The following is a 6759-nucleotide window of genomic DNA, read 5'->3' on the forward strand; positions in this document are numbered from 1 at the left end:
GTAAAAAAGAAAGAAAAAAAAAGAAAAAAAATTAGGAACTACAAAAACCACACACACACACACAAACACACAAAACAAACAGAAAAATGCAATGAGTTTCATTATATACTTTAAGGAACTGATTGTTCAAATCAAAAGGAGTAGCTAAGAAATAGATGCACAAATGGCAACTCAGCAACTACGTAGAAGCATGCCATGTGCAGTTAACAGTTGAGAAATGCACTGAATACCTTAAGTCATGAATAGTGATTGTACATCTCACGTGCACAAAATCTGTGAAACAGCACCAATACATATTCTGAAAGTCTTTTAAAAGATCAGATCCCAAAACTCTTTTTTTCTATAAATTACATAGTTTTTTACCAGTATTGGCTTGAACAACATTCTTTGCCATTTCCCATGGAACAATTTCTCTGTAGTTGGTAAGAATCTCAATTGTGCACATTTTTGTGTAGTGTTATTTAATATCTATTACCACATGGAACATACAATTTAAATGTCCCATGTAAACCCTCAGTGGCTAATGGACAGATTATGGGACTGGGTCAGTAAAACTGCACTCACAGAAGCCTGCTGCTCCAGGCAAAATAATGTACTACCTAAATAAATGGAGGCCTTCCCATTTCATTTTCAATCACCTGAACTTTAGCAGTGGTTTTGCTGTATTTTCAGCTCCTTGTATTTTGTTGTGCAGGCTGTGTTGTTGCCCTGTTTTTGACAGTGTTGGCCAATAAAAACCACCAAATGTAAAGAATCGTCACCTTTAGTAAGCGATGCCTCATAGTGAGGTTGCATTTTTTCTCTGTGAGGACCTCAGTGTGTTTGAAGCACATTTGTTAATTAAGCTTAAGATACTACATGCTATTTCCTTATCCATTTTTAATTAGAACATGTACAATAGGGAGTGCTGCTTAAAAAAAAATCAATGGCTCCTTAGGAAGCAGTTCAGTATGACATTCATTTTAGAGAGAATCCTCCATGCATCACCTTCCCTAATGGCTCAGTCCTTGTTGCCCTTGCAGCACCCAGCACAAGCTGCAGCCCCTGCCCGTGGTGGGAGTGAAGGGGCTTCAAAAGGCCCTGGAGAGGTTTTATCTGACTCACTCTTCGCTCCAAGCAGCCTATGAAAGAGGAAGGGTGTCTTATTTAAATAAGAAGAAAAGAACCACTCAGCCTCCTGTTTTTGCTGCCAGAAAACAAACTGTGCTTGTTTGTTTTCTGTTTATTTTTAATGCATGTGAACTTTTCTCATTTATAAAAATGAAGAAGAATAAGCACAATATGGTAATTAACCACAAGCAAATGTTTTCCTGTAACGGAGAAGCTTTTTCCCTTCTTAATGACGAATTATTTTTGAGTGTTTTCACAACAATCCGTACAACATTCCCTACAGCTGGTGTGAAGCTTGGGCATCAAAAGTCAAAATTGAAAACTATGCCAGAATTCTTTCCTAAAGCTAAGAAAATGTCCATCAGAGATGAAGTAGGAGTCAATTTAACAAAAAAAAATACATTGACCACTTTTACATCACATATGTAAATAATAACTTCTTTAAAGGTCACAAACGGATCACTAGAAATCAAAGTGGATGACCAATGTCAATGCTCGGTTGTTCAATCTAGTGGACATTTACTTAGCTTCAGGCTAGGAGCAGCAAAAGAAAGAGTAGAGTGGTTTTAAAGTACTCACCTATAATTGTCACATTATAGTTGAGAGTGACAACCAAAAATCCCAGCGAGTCCCAGTGCTCCATGTTGGATCAGATACACAGCACTGCTGGCTCTTGATGGCTCAGCTGGTTTGGCATTTCCCAAGTAGGTCAGACTTAGGGAATAAAGAAAGAAGAAATAAATTTGATAAGCATCAAAGATGAAAGCAAGAAATGAAGCCCCAGCAGTGTTACTGGTGCTGGATTACTTTGATGATTTGAACAAGGCTGATAGTTCTGGTTATTGGAACAAATCTTCTCACGGGTTTAAATCTGCCTTGGAAAAGCTTTGGCTGTTCAGATCCCACTGCACTTACCTCTTTCGTGGATCCTCTGCCCAGACAACTGCAAGCAGACGAACAACAACAGGAGGGATCTTTCCCATTGTAGACTATTCTTAACCTCCTGGGGCATACCAGCCTCCTGGCATTGCTGAGATGTTTCAGTGGTGAAAGGCAGAGATTGGGGAACGGGAAGAAAAACATGGACCAGGAATTAACTGAGGCCTGTTTCCCCAGAGAAGTACAGATGGAGAAAGGGATAGAAAGGGGACACAAAAGAATGAGCACCCCCATATTTGAAAGACACTTCCTGCTTAGCAGCTGCTCAATGGAAGTTGTTCCATTGCAATTCCTCAAAGCAACTTTATTTCTAAAATGCAGCCTCCCTGACAGTACATCATGGCCTTGTCAATCACTGCTGTGCCAAAAATTCTCCTGCGGGCTGAGGCTCCCAGCAGGGGTGACAAGAAATGGGGGAAGCCTTTACTAAACACAGGGTGGGGGCTGATTTGTATCAGTTCTTTCTCATCACTCAGCAATGGCAGGGCTGGTGGCTTGCAGGATGAATGCCTGGCAATGAGTAAAGTCACACAGGATGCCCCACTGGTGCTTCCAGAAAACTTCCAGGTGGAAGAACACACAAGCCCCTTCTTCCTCACTACCACACCCCAGCGTCCTGAGAACATAACCTACTACTGCTTTCCACCTATTGCTCAGAACCCTATGGGATGTTTTGTGTCACTCTGTCCTTTCTAATCTGTGTTGTAATAGAGATAAACATAACATGGATATTTGTTACCAGGAAATCTCATCAGTAAGTAGTAAAACAGCAGGAAAAAAAGGACTTTGTGTGATACTATGAGGGAGAAAAGTAATATTATGACAACCAGAGAACTCAGGGCAGTCTGCTTCTCAGCCCTGCATGTATCCTTCAGCCCATGAAGGGCGGCTGATCCTCCTTCGTGAGGTGCTTACAGCCAGCCTTAAAGGTAAATTATCATTTAATAAAGCAGAATGTAACTGCACAAAGACAGTATCTCCCCAGCTCTACAGTCCCAATAAGTGTAATTTCACAGCAGAGCACACTGAGCATCCTTTCTGTAGTGAGCCTCATTCTTTGTAGGCCCTAAAAGTGGAGTTTGAAAGGATAGCACTTAAAAACATGATGTAACTCTTTATTCATTGACTGAGTAAAGAGACTTTCAACTATAGCAGTAAACACAGGAAATACATTACTTTCGGAACCGTTCGATGTAAAATATTTGCTGAAAAAAACACTCCTGTTACTGAATTTTATTTACGGTGTGTGATGCTAGTTTTAGCTTCATTTTTCCCTCCAACACCATTTTTCCAGGATATGCGTAAGTGTGAGAGGTATGGAAAGGAAGGAAAACTGGTGGAAGAAAACAGAGAAGGGAAAAGGTACAAATGGCTGAGAGGAAAAATGTGTTGTGATATGAAGGTATTCTTGTTAAACATCCTTTGTCAAAATCAGTAATCAAAAATAGTCAGGAATGTCAAGATGGCGGCAGGGTATGAATGCTCAGCAGCTGCATTCACACAATAGGCTATAAATTGTCCCTGTCGACATTGCTGGTTAAAATGCCCTTGGTTGTCACTGCTGTGAGAGACCTCTGCCATTTGTGTAAGAGGATAACCGTTGGGGATTTACTGCTGCCTTCAGGACTGTACCAGGCAGCATATCTGGTCCCACAGCAGGATGTGCTGAGGCAGGGTGGCCCATTTTCTGGAATATTAAAAAAAAAAAAAAAAGAAACCAACATCACCCGCCACACTCACCACGCGGCCTAACTTAGGGCTGGATTTACGTCAGAAAGCTTAAATTCTATTTTAGCTTTTCCAGACAACTTTAGCTTTTCTATTTTAGTTTCTCCAGACTCATATCTGACTTCAGTCCAACAGTTCTCCTTTTTGTGGCATGTTCTTTTTCCCATCCTTTTCCACAGTATCTTTTGTAGTTGATAACCATGCATGTGGTTTCACAAAAGGGATCAAGATTTTTGTGGTAGTCTCCAGGTGACCACAAAGTAAGGTTTAGGGTTTTAAAGTGTTTTTTGTGTCAGCTGCAGACTGTGCTGGCCACTGGTTTTGCTCTGGGGGTTAGGGGAAGTTTCTAGGCAGGGATGGGGAGCAGAAGAAGGAGGCCTAGGCCAGGTTGGTCAAAGGAAGGCAGGGAACATAACCACAGCCTAAGTAAGAGTATGGCCCTCAGAGACACTGCTGTGACAGAAACTGCCTCTGAAGCACCTATGTGCCTGCAGCCATTGCCACTGAGGACTCAGAGCTGAAAAAGCACGAGGATGCCATGTGCATCCACCCTACATCTCCCCCTGCTATGGCTGGAGAATCTGAGCAAGGCCACTTGTTCTTCCTTGGGAGATGTTCTCTATGGCTCACATAAGCTGTAGGCCCCATTTGGGCCTGGTTGGGGCACATCAGCCAGGGCCAGCAGCAGCAACAGCTGCTCTAGGACTGCTCCAACACAGCCTGACCTCAAAAATATTCATGTTTTCTACATAGCTGTAGCAGTCCTTCTGCCAGCAGAGGGACGTTGGCTCCGCAGCACCACACATGGGCTGGTGCCATCTTGCATACCCGTGAACGGGCACATCCTCCCCTCCATCCAGACATGCTCCTGTACTACCATCCCACAGACAGCTATTCCTAGGCTGAAATAAAGTTCAGCTCTAGTTAATTGTACTTAAATAGGAGAGACACACAGAAAAGCCAGATATGGCTTTGGGTAAAGCTAAGCTTCAAAATCTAGAGGTATCTTATCATGGCTGATTTTAGAAGGGGTCTTTAAAAGCCACAGGAAAGCTTTCACAGGCAAACAATGAAACCTAAGAAGATGCAATTAAATCTATTTAAAAACCCACAACTGGTGTCTACATTTCTAAACCCTTATCACAGATGAAGGGGGGCTTGATTCTGCAAACATTTGCAGATGTGACTCCATCACTGTGAGTGATTTACTGGAACATTCTGAGCTACTGAAGCTGCATTCCTGTCTCCAGTCCCCTGGGTTATTTGGCTCAAAAGCCCAGCAAAGCCACTTTGCTCGGTCATTGGCTCACATATTAAGAAGTAATGCAAAGTTAGCCTTGAACCACTTCAGGACTTCCCACCCCAGTAGCAAATCAGTAACCTGAAGGCCACCAGTTTCCACCACACACCCAACCAAGACAAAACTAGCAGCAACTCCAGTATTCCTAAGTCCCAGCCACCACTGTCTCACCTAGTCAACATCTACACTACTTACAACATCTACACATCTTACTAATGACATGCAGGGGTGGTGCAGTGAGAGTTGCTACAGGAGACTGCACCCTGCAGAGCACCTGCCAACAGCATCACAGACTCCTTATGACAATTTAATTAACGTTAAGGCAAAAATGGGTCAGTTACCACTTCCCTAATATAGAAAGGGAGCTGTCATTTCTGAGTAGGGTTTTGGTAGATTTTTATTTAAGAAAGAAAAACATTGGATGCATACCTAATATTTTAAAGTCTAATTTTAAAATCTGTCAATTTTTTTTTAATTAGCAAATATTGTCTACTAGTGCCCAATCTTGCAGTAAATCCCTTCAGAGAGTGAGCTGGAAATTGAAGGAAAAAAATAACCCATTCAGAAAGAGCGCTAAACGACATTAAAATAAAAGCCTAGGTGACCTTATTTTTTAAGTTACAGAAATACAGCAGAAAGGTGAGAGAAAGAGAACAAGTTAGTCATGAAGGACAACAGCAGAAAAGCAGTAGGAATAAATGTTTCCTCTGCACCTCTATGTGCCACCTGGAGACCCCCTATCAGCAGTCCCCAATAAAACAGGTACCAAAGCTGTGCAAACACTGAGCAAACAAGAACACTGCAATTCAGGAATTGGCACCATGGAGCCTACGTGCACTGAGGCAATGGAGAGTAAAATGTTTTCCATCATGAACAATTCAACGGGAGCTTAAACGAGCGCTCCTACTCCCACTGCTGGCCTCAAACCCAATGATTCCACTGGGAGTTGTTCAGGTTGTCCATCTTCCTCTGCTCTTCTCTTTCCACTCCCGGGAAGTATGCACACATACTCAGACATATATAAATACAGAGCAGATGTGGCTGAAACAGTCCAGCACATCCAGAGCAGAGGAATTCAGCTCTTTTTTAGCTGCTCGTATGGATTGGACTTGAACGTAATTTCCACATCTTGGTCAGCTTGGATACTCACACCTGCTGCCTGCAGCTTCTTGTATGCCTCTTCTTCCTCAGCTCAGTCAGTGAATGTTAGACTGTATACTGTCAAAGATTCAAATTACTCTCTTACTTTGCCTCAAGCAGATCTTATAAATATTTGAAGGTTCAGAAAGGTCATCTTCCTCAAAGAAGTCTTCTTCTGTGATACCAATGAAAAGAAAAATTATAACTCCTTCACGTTTTCATTCAGAAAAGTCAACATTATTCAACCAAGAACTTAACTTTAAACACTTCAAGACTAATATGAAGGGAAATTTAGTAATGGGAAGTACATTCCCACTCAGAATCTCAGGGCCAATTTCTTCAAAAGTATTTAATTTTACTAAGTAATAAAAGCACAAAGTGAGTCCATGGGATTTTCAAAAGCACATTATTAATATCTGCTTAACTCCTGCCAAAAAAAGGTAGTTACACTAGTAAATGACATTACTACTAACATTTGCTCTGCTGCAACACACAAAAATCTAGTATACAAAAGATTCCACCTTTTTTTTTTTTTTTATTTT

This window comes from Meleagris gallopavo, chromosome 6 (genome assembly GCF_000146605.3).
Source record: "Meleagris gallopavo isolate NT-WF06-2002-E0010 breed Aviagen turkey brand Nicholas breeding stock chromosome 6, Turkey_5.1, whole genome shotgun sequence".
Classification (NCBI taxonomy): Eukaryota; Metazoa; Chordata; class Aves; order Galliformes; family Phasianidae; genus Meleagris; species Meleagris gallopavo.